This window comes from Lynx canadensis, chromosome B1, assembly GCF_007474595.2.
Source record: "Lynx canadensis isolate LIC74 chromosome B1, mLynCan4.pri.v2, whole genome shotgun sequence".
In the NCBI taxonomy this organism is placed as follows: Eukaryota; Metazoa; Chordata; class Mammalia; order Carnivora; family Felidae; genus Lynx; species Lynx canadensis.
This window is the reverse complement of record NC_044306.2, coordinates 143,750,788-143,773,138: the sequence shown is the minus strand read 5'-3', so window position 1 is coordinate 143,773,138 and position 22,351 is coordinate 143,750,788. Positions and strand designations below refer to the sequence as shown.

Here is a 22,351-nt window from a genome sequence, read left to right as displayed (position 1 = left end):
CCCCCCACTCTCCAGCAGCCATGACTTGCTGGTCTCTGGTGTCACATTTCACACCAGCTGCCAGGGTCCCCACTTGGGTTGGCTCCAGTTTTCTGAAGGCTGGCAGTTAGTTAATAAGAAAACCAGGGATGTAAATCACAGGCTCAGACAGTTTCCTGTGGGGGAGCTTTTAGGTTCTGATCAGATCTTTTCATTCCAGCACATGGAGAGGAGACCATTGCTCCCTTCAGAGACGAACACAAACATAGACCAGAGATGAGCAAGGTGGGATGCAGACGGGGAGCATGTTGGGAAGCTCAGCGTCAGGGCACACAGGTTTTCATTCTTTTGCCTAAAGCACATTCATTTACTGAAGAGTGGGGATCTCATGCTGGATTTAAGGAAAAATAGCCAAATTCTTAATCTGGCAGTTCCAGTACAGACAGAGGAAGAGTTCTCACTTGATAGGAATATGGAATTAAACACTGGTATTTCTAAAACTAGGTTTTAAACCACTGTTTGTTTTGTGAGCTATGTAGCTCCAAAACTCTGATGGAGGGGTGCCCGGCTGGCTCCGTCAGAAGAGCGGGTCACTTGGGCACCTGGGTCGCTCAGTCAGTTAAGCGTCCGACTTCGGCTCAGGTTATGATTCTCACAGTTTGTGAGTTGGAGCCCCTCATCGGGCTCTGCACTGACAGCTCAGAGCCTGGAGCCTGCTTCGGATTCTGTGTCTCCCTCTCTCTCTGTCCCTCCCCTGCTCACACTCTCTCTCTCTGTCTCTCAAAAATAAATTAACATTAAAAAAAAATTTAAACAAAAAAAGAAAAACAGGTGACTCCTGACCTCAGAGTTATGAGTTCAAGCCCCACATTGGGTGTAGAGATTACTTAAAAATAAATAAATAAACTTTAAAAAAACAAACAACTCCTAATCCAAGACAAAGGAAATGGAAAAAAAAAAAAACTGCAATGGAATATTTTTGGGGGATCTATTCTCTATCATGCATGGCACTAGACACTGTAAGTTCCCAGATGAGTAGAAAAGATGTGGTCCCTGCCCTCCAGAATCTCACCATCCAGTCATCAACCCCCTGGACGGTATTACAGTAAAGAAGGCTGAGGGCTGATGCAAGCTGAGGAACAAAGCCAGGGGACCCCAGTGTTCTATCAGGGATATGATAAGGTAAATGAAGCCCTCAGCAGAATGCATGAGAATAGCATTCAATAAATCAAAGTCATTAATAACAACAGTGATAATCCCATCATCCAGATAGACATTGGCCCCAGGAGTAGCTCTAATTGGGAATACAGGGCATACACATAATAAAACAAACAATGCTTCAAAGCAGTATATAATAAGCACCAAAAATTTAGTTCATAAATTTGGGGTGGGAAATGGTTAAAGCAGTTGGGGAAAGATCTTGAAAGAATATGACTTATAAACAAAGGGGGACAAGAAAAACCTGGTCTCAAAAAGGAGATGATGGCCATGTGTATAATGGTCTAGGAACATTAATTTACCCAATACCGACACATGCTGCACACCATGGGCATCAGACAATCCGTGCTCCCGAAACGCTATTAGTCTAGGAGGGGAGATTTCTGTTTTAATGGCACCAATAGCTGTATTCAAGGTAAAATGTGATAAAGGCAATAGTTGATGATTAAATTATGTATTTTTGAACATTCAGAGGAGAGAGAAATTGCTTTTGGTTAAGGATCAGAGAAGTTTCATTGTGAAATAAACATACTTCTGGTCCTGGGAGGTTGGCTAGAATTCCTTAGAAGAGAGATTGGAGTTGAGGAAGGAATCTCACCCCAACCCAGAGAGGGAGCGGGCGGGGGGGGGGGGTAGGTAAATAAAATTCCAGAGAGGGAAACCAAAGCATGCTTGCAAAAATGGTAATTACTGGATTCATTAAAGGTAGTTAGCAAAACTCTCCCTTATAGCTGAGTTAATAAGGAGGGAATCAGGCAAAGTTAAGTGACCTTCATTTGGGAAAAGGCATCATTTTTATTTTCAACGTTTTTTATTTATTTTTGGGACAGAGAGAGACAGAGCATGAACGGGGGAGGGGCAGAGAGAGAGGGAGACACAGAATCGGAAACAGGCTCCAGGCTCCGAGCCATCAGCCCAGAGCCTGACGCGGGGCTCGAACTCACGGACCGCGAGATCGTGACCTGGCTGAAGTCGGACGCTTAACCGACTGCGCCACCCAGGCGCCCCAAAGGCATCATTTTTAAAGGAAAAGAAAGTAACTTTCCATTTACCAAGAGGAAAAAAAGATCATTCTAGAAATGGCCCTTTGTTTATCCTCCATTAGACTCATAAGGCAAATGGGTTTTTTTCTAAGTAGTTTTCTTTTTCTTGGTGCTCTGAATGCCAATAAAAACTTTCCCTGTAGAGAATGGATATGTTCACTTTCCTTCACCCCCTAGGAGAAAACAAAACCTGTCCTATTATTAAAGCAGTTTAACCTGCAGTGTTATCTTGGTCATCCAGGATGGTTATAAGGACAAGGCATGGGCTTTAGAGTCAGATTCTTCATTCTGTCCCCGAGATGCTGTTGCACTTTGGCAAGTTACTTAAAATCTGAGCTTCATTTCTAGTCTTTAAAATGGGACTGGTGATAACCTCGAGGTATTATTGTAAAAGTTAGAACTAAGGTATATAAAGCCTGAGGCATGGTGCAGGACTAGTACTAGGCACAAAATGAAGGGTGCTCTTACTATAACTGATAGGCTGTGGCTCAGCTCTTTCTGGTCTACCAGCAAAAAATGGCAGCCAACAGTCTACCGAGATCTGCCCAGGACGCTGTTATCTTCTCACCTTTGGTCAGTATAAGCACACTCCAGACACCTCCCAAAGGTGCTGATTACAAGAACTTTAAACGTAAGTTTTCTCTCCCATCTTATTTTCTGGTTCCTAGGCAAGAGCACTAAAGTATGTGAAATAACACTGACATCCGGCTTGGAGTAGAACAGTTTCCTGAACACCTACTGGGAGAAAGTTGGGCTTAAAAACAAATCAGCTGGAGAGTAAAGAAAAATTTTTTTCATCGCCTGAATCTACATGTGAAAGTACAACATAAAACTGTGGGACTTGAGGGAAATGAAAGAGATCTTAGAAAATGAACTATTAGCGTGATGCTCAGTGGCTAGAATCCTTTTTAAAAGCACATTGCTTGTGGGTTTTTAAAGAATAAGGGGAGATGAATTGGCTTCTTTAAGTCAATAAAGTGAGACTGCCAAAAAAGTAAACAGGAGCTACATTTAATTTCTCTGTTTTTCTTTTGGGAGCCAGAGAAGTTAATACTTCAAGACCAGTGAAGCTGCCAACTAGCTAGTGGAAAATTTTATTTTCAAAAATAAGCTTACAAATGAAGATAAGGTGACTTTTTTTTAAACCTAAAGCACCAAAGAGGATTTAAGCCCTTTTGAAAAACATGTAGACATCAAATACCATATTGTCTAAACCTTAGTAGCAGTAAATCATCAAAGTGAGTCATCTACATTTCAAAAATTCCAATTGGTTTTCCCTAGCAACTTACCCCAGCAACTTGTTTTTGTCTCTTGAAGTTACACTTCTATAGCACCTTGGGTTGTTCTTAAAGCAGTATATGGCAATGTTGATGAAATTTAAGTGTTTAAAATATTTATATGTGGTCAAGATTTCATATAACACAGTCTTAGGAAGAAAGACTGGCCAGTGGAACAGGTGTCTTGATGCTTTGAATAAAATTAAGACATCCTTGGGGCGCCTGGGTGGCGCAGTCGGTTGAGCGTCCGACTTCAGCCAGGTCACGATCTCGCGGTCCGGGAGTTCGAGCCCCGCGTCGGGCTCTGGGCTGATGGCTCAGAGCCTGGAGCCTGTTTCCGATTCTGTGTCTCCCTCTCTCTCTGCCCCTCCCCCGTTCATGCTCTGTCTCTCTCTGTCCCAAAAATAAATAAACGTTGAAAAAAAAAAATTAAAAAAAAAAAAATTAAGACATCCTTTTTGAAAGGCTAAGATTCTGATACAAGGCAAAGACAAAAAGTGCCAAATCATTGAACAATTCTTTTAAAAAGTGATTTGTGGTGAGGGTGGGGGTGGGTAATGACTCAGTCGGTTAAGTGTCCGACTCTTCAGCTCAGGTCATGATCTCATGGTTCACGGGTTCAAGACCCACATCGGGCTCTGCACTGGCAGTGTGGAGCCTGCTTGGGACCCTCTGTCTCTCCCCCCCTCTCTCTCAAAAAATGAATAAATAAGCTTTAAAAAAAAGTTTGTAGGGGCGCCTGGGTGGCTCAGTCCGTTAAGCGGCCGACTTCGGCTCAGGTCATGATCTCGCTGTCCGTGAGTTCGAGTCCCACGTCGGGCTCTGTGCTGACAGCTCAGAGCCTGGAGCCTGTTTCAGATTCTGTGTCTCCCTCTCTCTGACCCTCCCCTGTTCATGCTTTGTCTCTCTCTGTCTCAAAAATAAACAAACGTTAAAAAAAATTTAAAAAAGTTTGTAGATGATTTCCATTGTTATAAAGAAACCATTGTTGGTGATGCTGATGAACTCTCTTGGTCAGGGAAGCAGCTCTTTAACAAAAAATAAATCAGAGGTTAGCACGTAGTGGAATAACATACTTTTAGTCATTAAAACAGATTTCTATAAATCAGCTGTTCAGTTTGTATGCCAACTTAAAACATCACACCAGTCTCCATTTCCACACCTACTCTCTCCTTAGGTATCACCCGTGATCAGATTCAGGTACTTGCTTTAAAGCTCTCCACCTACCGCCCTCCGGGCATGCAGGTGTTTTCCACCCCAGGTCTGCCCTTCGCTCAGTCTTTCTTAGCTCCTGCACAGTCTCAGTAGCACTCACTCCCCACCAATCATCATGTGGGTTCGCAGAGAAGCAGTTTCTGCCCAAATACAAAGTGCAAACCATGACAGGAATTGCACTGAACTCCATCTCCAAATGGGTTATGCTTCTTCCTCCTCAGATTTCCCCCCAAATCCTTATTTATCTTTATCTATATCTTCAGAAACATATGAACATTTTTCTGGAAAGAAAAGTTTTGTGTTTAAAAAAAAATTTTTTTTTTAATGTTTATTCATTTTTTGAGAGACAGAGGCTGTGAGCAGGGAAGGGGCAGAGAGAGGGAGACACAGAATCCGAAGCGGGCTCCAGGCTCTGAGCTGTCAGCACAGAGCCCAATGCAGGGCTTGAAGTCACGGACCATGAGATCATGACCTGAGCCGAAGTCGCACCCTCGACCGACTGAGCCACCCAGGCGCCCCTGGAAAGAGAAAATGTTTAAAGCTTCCATTGGAACATTTCGGATCATGTCCCAGAAAAGATTCTAATCCTCAGTTCTGACGCTTCTTGGACATCAACTGAAATACTTGCTTTCCTTGACAGAAGATCATGTTGGCGCTTCTGCTCAGGCACTGGTTAGGTTGAGAATGCTGACTGGCTCAGCCTTGTCTGCCCTTGCCCGCACCGCCTCCCCCCTTCCCCCGTGTACATTCTCCCCAGTGACAAGGGCACGCCAGTGTTTGCACTCCCGATGAACCCGGGCTGTTAACGACCTGTCACTTGTGGAGTTTTACCTTTCAGGATTCTGGGCCATCAGTACTCAGTGTCACCTCTATCACATGCCTTTTCCTAAGAGTCAAATGCCCTTCACATACCAAGCGCACTTCACCTTGCTCTAGGAGGTTGCTTCCGCTAACAGGAGGTAGCAGCTGTTAGCAGTTCACATCAACCCTGTTAGAGCTTCGGAGCTGAAAAGGATAAACACCTATGCCAGCACAAACAACTGTAATCACTAGTGCGGGCTAGTCTGAATTGCAGCCTGACCTGTGCCTTTTATAAGTAAATTTACAAGGAAGATGTTCTTCCTGAAGTTTTGCTTGGTGACCAACATTTAAATGAATACCAGGAGTTGAAGATTTTACCATAATTATCCACCATAATCATCATTTGCCCATATAAAGCTAATCATGATTTTATGTGCAGCTTAATTAATAAGAGCTAAAATGCAATAAGCATTTACTTTATGTCAGGCTCCATTCTACGTGCTTCATGGGGAGTTATTACCACGAAACCTCCAGCAATCCTGTGAATCAGGTTCAGTTTTTAAGCTCTCATTTTATAGATGAGGAATTTGCCTCATGGGGCAGGTAATGACCAGCCCAAGGTCACATAGTAGAGCCTGAGGCCAGAATTCCAGTTCAAGTATTCTGCTTCTAGAGACTGTACTCTGAACCATGATGCAATGCTGGCCTCACAGGACTGGGATTCTCCCTTAGGCCTTATGGTCAAAATCTGTGAGGCCTGCACCTCCCATTCAGCCTTCCTCCATTACTGTGACTCCATTCACCATCAGTGTGACTTCTTAAAGGTGCCGATCTGGTCATGACACTGGTGTAAAACTTTTAGTGACTTCTCATGGCCTACGAGATAAAGTGTAAGTCCTGAAGATAGCTCAGAAGGCTTCACTCCCATCATCCACCTCTCCATCTACACTGTTTGTCACCTGCCCCCTGCCTAGCCGTGTTACTTGCTGACCCCCAGTTGGCTTCAGGACCTTCAAACTTTCTGAGCTGACCTTTTTCTCCCCTCCTGTTATGCCAGTCAGCCCATGCACGTGCTTCAGGACCTCTCTCAAACATCTCTGTACCCTTCCCTGCCGTACATAGCCTCTCCTCTGCTGCCAGTACATAGATTAATCAAAATAAAAAATAGCTATCATTTTTTTTTTTTTTTAGCTGTCACATATTAGCCACACAGTGCTGCTTATTTTATATGTTTGGTGGGTAGAAATTTTTTTTTTGAAAATTTTTTAATGTTTATTTATTTTTGACAGAGAGAGAAAGAGTCAGCAAGCAGGGAAGGGGCAGAGACAGAGGGAGACAGAGAATCTAAAGCAGACTCCAGGCTCTGAGCTGTCAGCACAGAGCCTGATGTGGGGCTCGAACTCACAAGCTGTGAGATCATAACCTGAGCCTAAATTGGACACTTAACCGACTGAGCCACCCAGGCAAATGTTTTGTTTTTTTTTTTTACATATTTTTTTTTAGTGTTTATTTATTTTTGAGAGAGGGAGTGAGAGAAGAGTGGGGGGGGGGGACAGAGAGAGAGGGAGAGAGAGAATCCCAAGCAGGCTCTGCACAGTCAGCACAGAGCCCAGCATGGGGCTTGATCCTACGAACCATGAGATCATGACCTGAGCCTCAATCAAGAGTCAGACGCCTAACTGACTGAGCCCTCAGGCACCCCTGGTGGGTACAAATCCTGAGCCACAAACACAGTTATGGAAGAAGGTAACCAAATCCTGAGCCACAAACACAGTTATGGAAGAAGGTAACCGTTTCTTTTTTAGAAACTGACTGTAATTTCTCTTTTGGGACCTCATTCATCAGAGAGAAACTTAGTATCAGCTAATTCCGAGTCTCCTCCTGTTTCTGGGGCTGCTGGAGAGTTGTCAGGGCCTTAGGCAGGTACGTGTGTGTGTCATAGGGAGGCTAAGTGAAATTGCACCTTTGGCCTCCATGTCACCATCTCCCTATGCTTGTGTCTGATGTGTCTGCTGACCATCCAAGCTGGGACAGTGGTATCTACAGCTTCCTCAGATCCATCCAGCATCTATGCTGTCTTGGCCTTACCAGAAACATTCTGCCTCTCTTGGACCACTCTTGATTGGGAGGACTGGTGGGAAGCATGAAGCTCTCTCCTGACTAAGCACACCACACAGACATTTCTTTGTGACTCCTACTCCTGACCGAGTTTCCAACGACTCTGGGACTAAGCCAGATCTCCAGACTCTTGCTTGGGGTCAGGGCCCACATGCTTTCTGCTCTCAAATCTCTAAGCCTTTCTGGAGCTACCATCTTGCCCCACATAGGACCCAGAGGTGCTCTAGCTTCTAATTCCCCTTCACTTCTCTCCGACTCGCCTTGCCCTTCTTTGTTAGTCCTAGAAAGCTATAATGTCTGTGGTGGAGGGAAAACTGGCTCTAATTGAGTGTTCTCAAAAATCTTAAGACTTGTGCCTGGTTGCCTTTGTTCTATGAGTTTTGCTCAGTCACCCTTTCTTTGGTCAATGGATGGCACTGGCTGGGAGGAAAGACAGGACTATAACGAACAGTTATTCCCACCCCCCAGACACACACTCAATAACTATCTCATGTTATCTTCACAAAAAACTATGGGAGGTATAATTATTCTTACTTAGAGGAAAAAACTAAGGCTTAGTAAGATCAATTAACCTTCCACACAGCTAGCAAGCTCTTTAATCCAGCCCATACTTTTGATAACCACACTCTCTTCTTATCTTGTGGTACTGAAATAATTTCTTTAGATCTCTGAGTTTCTGATGAGCACCTTGAAGTCAAGGCTAGGACCTCATCCAACTTGATATCCTCAAAGCCTGGCACTCTGCAGGCACTCAGCCGGTGGTATCGGAAATGAAATGGGTCAAAGAGAGAGAAAGAAAGAGAAGGAGATGGGGGGGGGGAAGTCAATGGGAAAATCTTATCTTAGGCTGTCCCGAAACTTCCCAAATGATATTCTGTCAATCAAAATATAAGTGGAATTTGCTGGTATCATCTAAATCATGTCCAGAAGAGGACTCTCTGTACATTGTACTCTCAGATTATTCAAGGCATAGAAATTATTTCCTTATAGAAATAAGAAAAGGGTGTAATGTCATTGGTGACACAGCGATAACAAATGATGATCATATGCATATATGAGCAGTACGACCAGAACTAGTGACAGTTGTTATCAGTCAATGCAGTCCTAGTTGACATTTATTGACTTTCTAGACATTGTCATCCAAGACGCTGGTGGTGTATAAATCTGATAACTTCTTGAATTTCACAACTTTCTATTAAATTTTTGTCTGAAAACTCGTTACCCCGCATTACATAAATCCCTCCGATAACAAATATCCTATTTATTAGACTATGCATCTAGGTGAAGGGTTAAAGCTTCAGGCTGTGACATGCCCAAGTTACAATCAAAGGCAGGTTTGCTGGATGATTTTCCTCCTTCTTCATAATTGCTTATTTACGATGTGCCTTATTTTTAAATGTTTTCTTATTTGATGTTATTGGGGCATCTGGCTGGCTCAGTCAGTGGAGCACATGACTCTTGATCTTGGGGTCGTGAGTTTGAGACCCATGCTGGGGGTAGAGTTTACTTTTAAAAAATGTTATTATTTGATGTTATGGCAAATCCTATGACACAATAAAAGTAAAGCAATAAAGTTAACATTCTCCCATGCTACCTCTTTCTGGTAACTTCCATCAAAGGCTGGTGTATGTTCTTCCCTGTGTGTTTAACATATGTGTTCCAGCACATCTTCATGTTTCTAGGAGCTAGATGTTCCTTTTTCTATCCTCCCTCCTGCGCTCCCCCCTTGTCTTTTATCCTCCAGCTACCATCTCTCATTCCTCCCCTCTTCCTTTCTCCATCCCTTCTCTTCCGCTATCTTCCCTCCTCTCTATTTTTCATCATCCACGTTTTCCTCTCTTATTCCCTCTTAGCCTTGCAGTACCCAGGCTCTAGGAAATTGAGTTTTCACCGTCAAGATGTGGCAGCTCCGTCTGAGCTTGGGGGATGGACTTTATTCCTTGGGTTGCCTGCTGTCTTGCAAAGCCTCAGCCTGAGAAAGTGGGGAGCACGTGTGGGAAGAAATAAAATATTCAGTTTATCAAAATTAGCTTATTTGGCTGAAATATTTCAGAACACATAATTATTACAATATCGTAAACATTCAATTCAAAGAGTAAATTATACTTACTGTTTTAAAATTATACTTATTGTTTTAAAAATGCCCCAATTCTCTAGAAATGTTAAAAGCAAAAGGTAAATTTAGGGGTGTCTGACTGGCTCAGTCAGAAGAGCATGTGATTCTTGGTCTCAGGGTCATGAGTTCAAGTCCCATAATGGGTGTAGAGATTACTTAAAAATAAACAAATAAGGAGTGCCTCAGTCAGTTAAGCATCAAACTCTTGATCTCACAGTCCGTGGGATTGAGCCCTGTGTGGGGCTGTGTGGTGACAGGGGAAACCTGCTCAGGATTCTTTCTCTCTCCCTCGCTCTCTGCCCCTCCCCCTCTCCTCCCCAACACCCCCCTCTCTCTCACACAATAAATAAGTAAGCTTTAGGGGCAACTGGGTGGCTTGTCGGCTAAGCATCTGACTTCAGCTCAGGTCATGACTTGCAGTTTGTGAGTTCGAGCCCCACATTGGGCTATGTGATGACAGCTCAGAGCCTAGAGCCTGCTTCTCTCTCTTCCCCTCCCCCGCTCATGCTCTGCCTCTCTCTCTCTCTCTCAAAAATAAAATTTAAAAAAACCTTTACATAAATAAATAAAAATTTTTTAAAGGTACATTTATATTTATCCCCTGCCCCCACTCTAGAAATAGTTTAGTATTCACTTTCAGATGTTTTTCTAGACTTTTGTAAAGCATGATAAATGTTGTATATACTGTGTATATAGCTTTGTCATTTAACTACATGGAAATCTCTGGATACTACATATAGGTCTACCTCTTGTAAATGCTGCATTATATGCTTCAGAATTAACCATTGTCGGTATGAACACTTATGTTGCTTCCAATTTCCAGGAGGCAATTCTAATCTTTCAATCAAGACTTTCCCAGGAGAATGCTGTCCATCCTTGTCTCCTTAGTGACCTGAGGCTGCTGACATGAGTGACTGTTACTTAACCAGTGACCCCCCCCCATAACATTGAAAATGTCCTTTGTCTCTTACATGTCCATGAAGCAATCCCTTCCAGTCTCATCTGCTAATTTTGTTCTGTTCTTCCTTTTGGCTTCCATTTAGACCTATGCAGGTTTGATGCAGGATCCCAGATCTGACCCCCTAAGCTATGCACATGGCAGTTGGGTGCCATACTAACAAAAATTGTAGTGGCACACATAATGAGTGAACTTTTACCTACCTAGGCCTATCCTATCTTTTCCTTGGGTTCTGACCTCTGTAAGATTCTAAGTAGCTTTGCAGGTGACAGCCAGGTTTCATAAAGGCCTTTGCTTGAGACCCTAATCCTAGGGTTACAAAAAATGCTTTGGATTCTAGTGTGAAAGTATGATTCCTGATTACAGTCTTAATAGGAACGAAAAGACAGCATGACTTTACAGAGGCCATCTTTAATAGTTGTCTTAGAGTTTACCCATACATATACTTGACATGTGTAACTGTTTCATGGTCGTTTACAAGTTATGCTTTGTGAAGGAAGGGATGGATCATTCTGCAGGAGCACTGAGAGGGAACTCCAGGTGAGGCGCCAGGTGAGGGAACTTACCTCTAGCTTGTGCAGAGAGACGTTAGCATAATTTTGTATTGCTGCAGAGATTTCTTCATTTCCAGTCTCAGCTTTGATCCCATGAGATAGGTTGTTTTCCTTTCATCTACAAATATCTGACAATGCCTCTGAGTTACAGATACAACTGTACAATGGAAGCCCAGGGTCTCTCACCATAGTGATGGATTTCACTGATATAATACAGGCTGCATGGGAGGTAAGATTTGGACCCAAAGTATGGCTTTAATCACCAATTTAAAGTGATATTTCATATAAGAATAGAGGGATCTTTCCACACTCATGAGATTTCACCTGACCCTGAGCACTGAGAAAACAAGATAAAGAAGCCACAGGTCTTATCTGTTCTTCCCGCAGAGCTCCTGGCTGAGTCTTCTAGCTAATACTTGCTATTTCCTCAACATGGTGGCAGACGCAATGTGCTGTCTATACTGAAGGGCTGGTCACTTATTTAAAGCTTAAGCTGTGAACATCACCTTCACCCTAAACTAGATTTCCACAGGACATTACACACAGGGCAGGCACACATTAGCCTTCCTGCTTCCAACACTTAGCAACAGTGTATATGTGTACCCTGTTGACTGCATGATAGGTGTGGATGTGTTTGTGCATGTTTGTAATATCATTTTGAAGACAAAATCCAGTTTTAAGGGGGATAATACCTTTTTGGAAGTGGGAAGGAAGCCTGTCCATAAAGATTTCAGTAAAGAGGTTTATTCAGTGGTTGCTGTGGTAGCTAATGCTTCTAATAACAAAGAATACAGCCAAGTAAAGACAAATGGTATCAACCCTCCTGGAACCGAGGCTTCTAGTTCCTACTTAATTAGGCATTCTCTTCTCTGTGTCTGTATCTATATATTTACTGCCTTAAATATAGAACCTGAAATTTTAACAACAGGGATTCTGCTTGAGTGAGAAGAAATAAAACCAATTTCAGACCTTTTTCTTAATCTCTGACGATAACATGTGAAAGCAATTAAGAAAGGTGCTCTAAGAAAAAACTCTTATCTCCATTGAAAGAGGCTGGAAGAGCCTTTGAAGAAAGATGAAACTAAACACCCCACCTTCCTTACGACTATCAACTGGGCACTTGTATCATAAAAGCAAAACAAATGCAAATGTGTATATTGTCTAAAACCCAAGAGTTTGCAAAGCTGAATCCAAGCTCCCGATAGATAACAGCCATAACTACTGGAATAATCACCTGTCTCTCATGTAGAGATGATGCTCATGGAAACAAAAAGGGACTGGGAAGGGAGGTTTCAACAGCATTAGCCGGTCGGCAACAACCTGGATCTCTCCGGTTGACTTCTACTGAAGAGGACATACGAAGAAAAAGGATGGTTATTTTCCTTGTAATGTGAGCTTTTTTTTTTTTCCTTCCAAGCTGTGAACTTTTTACCTTGCTTCATTCATGCTTCATTTGATCAATTACTAACTGTATGGCCCCTGAAAAGCGAGCGCGGGCTTCTTAAAGTTGGTATTTTGCTCTCGGATTCCTTCTCATTTCAAAATGGGGCGGGGTGGGGGGAGGTAAGCCACCTTTCTGAGGGTGAGCTGAGAAAGGAGACACGGGGAGCATGTGTGTCGGTCCCCTTAATACCACGAGGACCAGAGGACGTAGCCCGCGGAGGGGCGAGGGCAGCCTGACTCTTCCATCCCGGAATCCGTTTTCAAACCTTGGGGAGCCTTTTCTGCCATTGAAATGCAAATCCTGTCTTGAGCGCCCGGGCCAATCCGGGAGGCTTCCTGTGGGATTACCTGGTGGCGAGCGCGGAGCGAGCGCGGCCCCTCCGGCGCGGCCCCAGAGGCCCGGAGGCGTGGTCGTCGGGCGCCCCCGCACCCCCCGCCCCCGGGTCCCCCGCGCCGAGATTCGGCCCCTGGAGCCGCGCGCCCCGGGCTCGCCGCGCCGCAGCTGCAGTAGCCGGGGCGCGGCGGCGCAGGGCGCGGCCGAGCCGCCCATTGTTGAGCGCGGCCGAAACCCCCGGCGATGCCCTGCGCCGCCTGCTTGGAGCGGCGGCGAGGTTTGAACTTGGCGTCGGCCTGGAGTCCTGTACCGCCCGGGAGGCGGCGGCGCACCCGCGAGCGGCGATGGTGAGTGCTGGGCTCGGGTCCGCTCCCCCTGGCCGGCGGTGGGTGCGGCCGGGGCGCACTGCTGTCTTTGAAGGAGGGGGCGGGCGTGCCCCGCCGTCTGCTTTCTAAAGGGTGTCTATTTCAGTCCCTTCGGCGACTGTGGAAAAACCCTTTCTGTGGGGATGGGTCCCGGGGCTGGCCAGGTGGGGGGAGGGGGGCGGCGCTCTCCAAAGGTCTCCTGACACTCCTGGGCCTTGGCTTTTTTTTTTTTTTTTTTTTTAATGGAGGCAGGAACTGCCACTCCAAGAGGAAAATAATTGCAGATTATTGACAGCGTGAAAACTTTTCAGAAGAAATGATCTGTGAAATATTTTAATTTTGATAAATCGCTCCGCACAAGGGCCCCTACTGGGTTTAGAAAGACTTCTCTTTCGTAATTTTACTGGATTGGTTTCTGTAGGAAAGGTCTCAAATGTGCTTTGAGGAGCACCCCCCGCCCCCGACTTGTTCCAGATCTTAAGGCAGTTTTTAAAAAGGTGTGTTCTCCGGTCTGTAGCAGAAATTAAATCAAGGAATTAAATTATACCTGACACACGCTCTACTCTGAATTGCCAGAGGGATAAAAGTGCTTTGCCGAAGGGAAAGCTTAAAAAATTTCAATACTGGGAGCATGGGGGTGGGGGGGGGGGGGGGATGTTTGTCTCTTTCTCTGCGATGTATTACTTTTTTTTTTTTTTTTTTTTTAATCATAGTGGTGTAGTGAACTTCTGTGCAGGGAGGCTTTTGGGCTGGGAGTGAACGAGCACCCACATGCGTATAATCTCCATGGAGAGATTAGCACAGAGGCTTCTAAAGATTGTTCTGTGCGTTTTCTGTTTCTAGTTATTTAATATTTAAGGACTAGTTATCAAAGGCGTGTTAGACGTATAGCTAAATCCCACCCCCAAATGATTTCACCAGAAGTTGGTTTCCATTTTAATTAATTTCGATGGTTATTTTTGTCTTTTAAAATCTTTTTTTTTTCCTGATTGTGAAAGTATTACATGGTCATTGCAGAAAAGGTGGATCATACAGAACTGAAAAAGAAGTAAACGGTTATTCACAACAATGTTTATATTGTAGGTTAAGGCTTGTGTTTCATAAAAGCTTAGTCATTTGAAAACTTTGCAGACATTTTTTTAATTTCTCACAAATCTGGTTTAGGAACTAAAACTAGGAAATGACCAGGAAATAACCTTGTACTTTAAAAAAGGTTGTAACCAACAATAACTTCTTCACAGAGTTCATGGAGCAGAATTTATTGTGGCAATTTCTCTTGAATCAGCTTCCCACATCTGCTCCTGACAAATGGTTTCTGTTTGTATAGCCTGTTTTGTAAATACATCTCTACCATTAAGGCAAAGTGCCCAAACACATATCCCTTACCAGTGCTTGTAGCTAGGCTGGTAGAGTTAATATTTTTATTGGTTTCTACATCAGAACTTCTTCACTGTATGCTTGATAAAACCCTGGAGAAGGTTACCAAGGGATGTTGTAGAGAATTTAATTCCCTGGCGGTTTTAAGAATAGGATAAACATCCATCTGCCTTCAGTGCGGTACTGTCTGGATAAAGGAAGACTGGGTCACATCTCCAAACCCCAAATCGAGGAATTCTAATTATATTTCAGCCTTCAATAACCTGGGACCAAAGAGTATAAAGATCCCCCACCCCCAAAGCACCTGAGTCCAGTAAGAGGTGAAGCCCTGTTTGCATTTACATAAAATGAAAATCCTCCTTTGATAAGGAAGATTTATAATTACTCCTAGGACTTGCCAATTCTTTTCTGTTGATGGATACAAAAATCAGCAATGATTTAATTGCTGTCTAGGAAGTTACAGAAGTTGAATACAGCATAAGTTGTGTGGTTTGAAGTAAATGAATGGGTTGATTCACAGGAATTAAAAGTTCTGCCTGAAAGGTGGGGGAGGGGTACATGTGTCCTAAAACTCTCAACTAAAGATGGTGTCCTTGGGAGCTCTCTTCACTCTGGATCCAACTTTCTCTTCAGGATTCCTATTTTGTATGTTAAATCTGATGACATCTTTACGTCAACATTACGTTTTACTTTATTCCTCAAAATGTGTTCTTGTGTAGCGCTTTTGTCCAGACCACGTATTCCTGTAACTTCTGTTGGAGGCTGTTCCCCTGGGCCAGCAGTGCTGCTGGTTTGTGGTTTCTTTCAGAAGGTCAGGATTTCATGGGTTGCTGCTTCCTCTCCTCTCCCGTTTGACAGAAGTATCCTGTAATTCTAACCACTGTGTGACCTCAATTGCAGCGACACCTTCCTCCCTTTCTGTCACGTCACTGGATCAGGAGCAGCCACCACGCTTTCTCCCCCCAGGATCACTGGGAGGGGTTCACTTTCTAGGAAAGGTCACCTCAAGAGGAAAATGGGGAAGTCAAGAGTCTCCTGGCTGGGCGGTTTTTCACTTTGCTTGAATGAGCAGTGCCTCCCCTCCACACCCGCCAGCTTGTCATATTTCTCCATGCATGCCAAGCATGTTTTCTTATGCTATAGTAACGCCCAAAGAAGGAACAGGAGTGTAACAATGGTCTTTCATTTGTTCAGCAAACATTTACTATGTGGGAGGCAGCCCTGGAAATGGAGATGGGTTCTTTGCCCTCTGGGTTCTTGTCCTGTAAGAGGAGAAATCAGATGTTCATAAGCTAATGCCATTGTGAGGGAGGATAGGGGTTAAGAACTTAGGTTTATTGTAAGTTAAACATATCCCAACCCTATGACCCAACATTTCCATGCCTAGCTATTTACCCAAGATAGATGAAAACAAATGTCCACAAAAAGTCTTGTACAGAATGTTCATAGCAACTTTATTAATAATTGCCAACAGCTGGAGACAACCCTGTGTCCACTAAGAGAATGGATACACTGTGGTACATCCATACAATGACCTACTTCTCAGCAATCAAAAAGAATGAACTCCTGATATATACAACCAGCTGGATGAATCTCAGAACCATTATGTTAAAGAAGCCAGTCACAGGTGGGGCATCTGGGTGGCTCAGTCGATTGAGCATCTGACCTTGGCTCAGGTCATGATTTCACGGTTCGTGGGTTTGAGCCCTACCTAGGGCTCACTGCTGTCAGTGCAGAGCCTGCTTCAGAGCCTCTGCCCTCCTCTCTCTGTGCCCCTTCTTCCCCGTACTCTCAAAAATGAATAAATCTAAAAAAAAAAAAAAAAAACAGACAAGAGAATACAAAAGCAATTCTATTTATGAAGAACAAGAACAGACAAAACTAATCTATGGTGGCAGGTGTTAGTGGCTGCCTCTTGAGGGGTGGAGAGAGTGACTGGAAAGAGGTAAGAAGAACCTCTCTGGAGCAATGGAAAGGTTCTAGGTCTTGTTTCGAGAGATGGTTGCATAGATCTACACAATTTTCAAGCTCCGTCAAATTGAACACTTAAGGACTTACACATTTTACTGTATGCAAAACATTAGTTCAATCAGGAGAAGAAAAACCTAGATTCTGGAGATAGACCAGATGGAGTACACATCCCATCTCTGCCTCTAGGTATATATTGCCTTGAGCAAATTATTAAATGCCTCTGAATCTGAAAGCTTTGGACAATAATGAAGCTTCTTCATAGAGTTGTTGTGTGGATTGAGTTAATGAAAGTATTTAGCTTAGCGAGGGCTCAGTAAATGTCAGCTAATAATCCCATGCGCTGTGATAAATATAAATGTGGTATTGGTGCATATAAAATTATTTGTACTTTTTGTAAAAGCCATCTCATTTAAGATTATCAAGGATCCTGTAACCTATTAACTGATATCCTTAGCATTCTATGTATCTTTTTTTTTTTTTTTTTAATGAGTTCTGTTTTTGAGGTTATGGGGAATTTAAAGTTCTTGCCTACAACCTTACTTGTTCAGAGTACCAGTGTGGCTTTTCTTTGCCACCAGAGGTGAACCCTGGAGAGGAAATACCTACTAGGCAAACCCCTCTGTGTTAAAGGACTGATTTTATGAAATTTGTTGAAGCTGAACTCCCAGACTAGGTTCATAGCTTCCTCTGGGAATCCAGGTGAAAAGGTTACATTTTACATGTCTTTCTAAAGATGTGGGGGGAGGGGGCAATGAAAGGCTTGAACTCTGTATCAAACTGATACTGTGCTGCTTTTTATTTTATTTTAAAATGTTATTCTGATGTTTATTTTTGAGAGAGACAGAGTGTGAGCAGGGAAGGGGCAGAGAGAGAAGGAGACACAGAATCTGAAGCAGGCTCCAGGCTCTGAGCTGTCAGCACAGAGCCCGACGTGAGGCTCGAACTCACGAACTGTGAGATCATGACCTGAGCCCTAGTTGGACGCTTAACCAACTGAGCCACCCAGGCATCCCTGTGCTTCTTTTGAAAGAGACAGACTATATAACTTCAATTTTCAGTAAAATACCTTGGAGTGGTCAATATGATAATAGTTTATTTAATCTATTAAGCTTTAATTATTTCAGTTCAACAAAGTGTTTGAGAAAGATGTTCTGTGCTTTGCCAACTCCGGCAGAGGCATTTTGTTGTTGGGTTGGTATTCATTCAGTAAACATTTATCATGCATTTACTGAGAACATATTAGCCCTGGGAATTCAATCATGACTGATAAGACATTTCACACTCAAGGGTTCATAGATGCCCCGACTCTTTTTTTTTTTTTTTAATGTTTTTTTTTTTTTTTTTATTTATTTTTGAGACAGAGAGAGACAGAGCATGAACGGGGCAGGGGCAGAGAGAGAGGGAGACACAGAATCGGAAGCAGGCTCCAGGCTCTGAGCCATCAGCCCAGAGCCCGACGCGGGGCTCGAACTCATGGACCGTGAGATCGTGACCTGAGCTGAAGTCGGACGCTCAACCGACTGAGCCACCCAGGCGCCCCGATGCCCCGACTCTTAAGTGTGAATGTGTATCCATTTTTCTGGGAATTTTTTTCAGAGCAAAGGGCTCCGTCTTAGGCTAGTCTTGTTTTTTGTTTGTTTGTTTTATAAAGCCTCTTGCTTGAGGAAGTTTAAATCCTGTCCCCTCCCCATTCCTACCCCCATTAAACACCAGAGTTTTTTCCTAAGGTTTTCTCTTTTTATCTTCCTAAAAATAAGAATAACAAGATATTCTTGTGTAAAAAGGCAGTGTAGTGAAAAGGTCCTAAGACTGTGGAGACAGAGCACCCTACGTCTGAATCTGAGCTCTGCTATCTGCTAGTGGTTTAGGGCAAGTTCCTAATTGTTTAAGCCTTAGTTTCCTCATCTGCAGAACTGTGATGATAATACCTTGAAAGAGGTGTCAATAGTATCAGATTCAGGCAGTTCTAACAATTCAATGACAAAGTACATGTAAAAGTAAATAGCCTGGCACCTTGGTGGGTGTTAATTTCTGAAATTGATTGAGTACTTGCTAAGAGTGGAGCACTACCTGAAAGTCTTCTATCTTCTTCACACTCCTGTGAGGTAGGCATTGTTCTCCCCCTTTAGAGGTGAGGAAACCCAAACACAAAGAGATTAAACAGCTTGCTGAGGGCGTGATGGTGCCAGGGTTGAAGCTCCACAAGATCCTGCTCCTCTACTGAGGAGTCTCGGAATGGAGGTCAGTCGCTTTTCCCTTTTAGGTAAAATTATTTTTAAGATTTAATTACTACAGGGAGAAAGTAACACCAATAAGTGGCACTGGTGCCACCATTATGGATGGCACACAAGTGAACACGGGTGATGAGGAATTAGTTGACCAAGGGATGGGGGGCAGGGGGGTGCTAATGAACACTTCAGATTCTTTCCCCAGACTCTCAAAACTCTGCCTGTCAGTGACACTCTCTGACCCTGTCCTTCACCCTCCTACCACCCCAATGGCTCCGACTAAGAAGTCAGTTTGGGAGAGGCACCAGGGTCTCTCAGTTAAGAGTCTGACTCTTGATTTTGGCTCAGGTCATGATCTCACTGTTCTTGAGTTTGAGCCCTGCATAAGGCTCTGCACTGACAGTGTGGAGCCTGCTTGGAATTCTTTCTCCCTCTCTCTGCCCCTCCCCTGCTTGTGCTCACGCATGCTCTCTCTCTCTCTCAAAATAAATAAGCTTTAAAAAAAATCAATTTGGGAATAAAGACATACGGAGAACTAGGCCACCTGTTAGGATTTGGTCTAGGCTGTGTGAAGCCCTTGCAAGGATTGACATAGATTACCTTGGTCCAAGAGGGAAGGCCAGGTGAAAGATGGTCTCTAGAGCCCTGTCATAGTAAGAGGAAAAGTAAACTGACCTGGGATGTTGGTATTCCCTATTTCCATTGGCATTTCCTCAATACATGCAGAAGAACCTGAGCTAGAACTTTAAAAAAATGAAAGCCAAGGGGCGCCTGGGTGGCTCAGTCGGTTAAGTGGCCGACTTCGGCTCAGGTCACGATCTCACACTCCGTGAGTTCGAGCCCCGTGTCGGGCTCTGTGCTGACCGCTCAGAGCCTGGAGCCTGTTTCAGATTCTGTGTCTCTCTCTCTCTCTGACCCTCCCCCGTTCATGCTCTGTCTCTCTCTGTCTCAAAAATAAATAAACGTTAAAAAAAATTTTTTTTTAAATGAAAACCAAGTGCAGGTTGAGAACCCTACTGATTTAATGAAGACTTAAGAGTTACATTGGCCAATTAAAATAATGTGTGGTGGAGCGCCTGGGTGGCTCAGTCGGTGAAGCTTCCAACTTTGGCTCAGGTCATGATCTCACAGTTCGTGAGTTCGAGCCTCACGTCGGGCTCTGTGCTGACAGCTCTGAGCCTGTTTCAGATTCTGTGTCTCTCTCTCTCTCTCTGACCCTCCCCCGTTCATGCTCTGTCTCTCTCTGTCTCAAAAATAAATAAATGTTAAAAAAAAAAAATTTAAAAAAATGAAAGCCAAGTGCAGGTTGAGAACCCTACTGATTTAATGAAGACTTAAGAGTTACATTGGCCGGGGCGCCTGGGTGGCGCAGTCAGTTAGGCGTCCGACTTCAGCCAGGTCACGATCTCGCGGTCCGTGAGTTCGAGCTCCGCGTCAGGCTCTGGGCTGATGGCTTAGAGCCTGGAGCCTGTTTCCGATTCTGTGTCTCCCTCTCTCTCTGCCCCTCCCCCGTTCATGCTCTGTCTCTCTCTGTCCCAAAAATAAATAAAACGTTGAAAAAAAAAATTAAAAAAAAAAAAAAAAGAGTTACATTGGCCAATTAAAATAATGTGTGGTGGAGCGCCTGGGTGGCTCAGTCGGTGAAGCTTCCAACTTTGGCTCAGGTCATGATCTCACAGTTTGTGAGTTCGAGCCTCACGTCGGGCTCTGTGCTGACAGCTCTGAGCCTGCTTCAGATTCTGTGTCTCCTTCTCTCTCTGCCCCTTCCCTGCTCACACTCTGTCTCTCTCAAGAATAAACATTATTTTATTATTTTTTAATTTTTTTAATGTGTGGAGGTCTAGGGGAGAAATGTAGTTACAGAAATTATAGATCTGATTTCCTGTGTAGATAAGAGCCTTTGCACTGGAGTAGCCTCCTGCTTCTGCAAGTCCCCGTTGTTGTACAAGGTGCTCTGTGTTAGTGTTCTCAACATCCAAGCCTCTCCTTTGCAGTGCAGCTAAACAGCCAGAATCTCAGGACTTTTTCCTCAACTACCCAAATGGTGCCAAGTCTACTTACGGACCCTCCAGAGAGGTTCCCCAGCACATGCTGGAAGTCCCCCTGAAAGCAGTGGGCTGAAGCTGGGGGTGTGAGGAGGACTCCCATTAGGAAGTGTTGCTTGCAGCCTTGTATTTGAAGGCTATTGTGTACCAGTTGTGTCCACCCACCCATCTGCAACACTCCTGGCAGATGAAACCCTGAGGTTTCTGCTCTCTGAAGGGGAGAGAAGCAATCTGGAGGAAGAACCTGCAAGGATCTTTGCTCTCTGGCTGTCCCTGACCCTTCAAGCCTGCTGTGCCGTGTGCAAGTTCCACTTGTCTTTGAGTGTGACTCACAATAGATGTGCATGGCTAACGTGAGGAGAGTTGCAGGGCTGTCTCTTGAAGTCCCTCTTTGCTTCTTCACCGTTGCTTCCAGCCTCTGCCCCTCAACTTTAAGCCCTTTGTGTCGGTTCCCATGGTTACCTCTTCACCGCTAGCAGCTGGAATGCTAGTGAGAAAAGGCCGCCTTCCCTACTGAGCCAGGTCTGGCTGGGCGGAGGCCACCCTTCTATCCGTGGGTTCGTGACGTGGGGTCACAGTCCAGTACCTTCCCTTTGTCATGGGTGCTGTACCTTTTCCAGGCTTGGCAAGTTGGGGTTGCAGTGGGAGGGGAGATGAGGGGTGATATACAGGGTGTTTCTTGCCCTGGGCTGGCCTGGCTGCCCCATCCACGACCTGCCAAACTCCAGCCTGATGCCATCTCCTTCTGTGTGTTAGTGCCAGGTGGAGAGGGGAAGGACCTGCTCTGCCCAGTCAGATAAAAACGACCCCTCACTTCCCTGTCTCCCTTTGGCTTTTGTTCCCAATACCATCTGTTTATGGCTTAGTCAACAATAGTAAGTCCAGACTGTGTTCTTGAAGGAATTGGTGTCAAAAGCAAATTTCTAGGGCACCTGGGTGGCTTAGTCAGTTGAACATCTGGCTCTTGATTTCAGCTCAGGTCATGATCCCAGGGCCATGGGATCAAACCTCGAATCAGGCTTCACAGCCCTGCTGTGAACCTCTGCCCCTCCCCTGCTTGCGTGCTCACTCTCTCTCAAAATAAAAAAAAAAAAATTTTTAAAAACAGGTTTCCATCCAGCTTGGAAGATCAGGCAGGCACTGGAAACTGGGGTGTAGCCCAGGGACTTGAGGCTCAAGATGAGAATGTACTTGAAGCTCAGAATTTGTCTTGAAGCTCTCTCCTGAGATTCTCCTTTGGAGTCCAGCTGGCCTCAGAGTCAAGATAGAACTTGTAACTACAGGTGGAAATTAAACAGCCTTGATAGTG

The 22,351-nt window shown here is 44.3% G+C and overlaps 1 protein-coding gene across 3 annotated transcripts in view; it reads left to right on the top strand.

Annotated features, from left to right (window-relative positions):
• Positions 1-22,351, top strand: part of SHROOM3 (shroom family member 3) — a 184,985-nt gene that overhangs the window by 82,971 nt on the left and 79,663 nt on the right. Inside the window, exon 1 of one of the 3 annotated variants that reach the window (XM_032592965.1) lies at positions 13,353-13,403. The exons of the other annotated variants lie outside the window; for them this stretch is intronic. The gene's annotated coding sequence lies outside the window, so the exon portion shown is untranslated. Of the gene's footprint in view, positions 1-13,352; positions 13,404-22,351 lie in introns of those variants that run through there. 3 annotated transcript variants of the gene reach the window in all.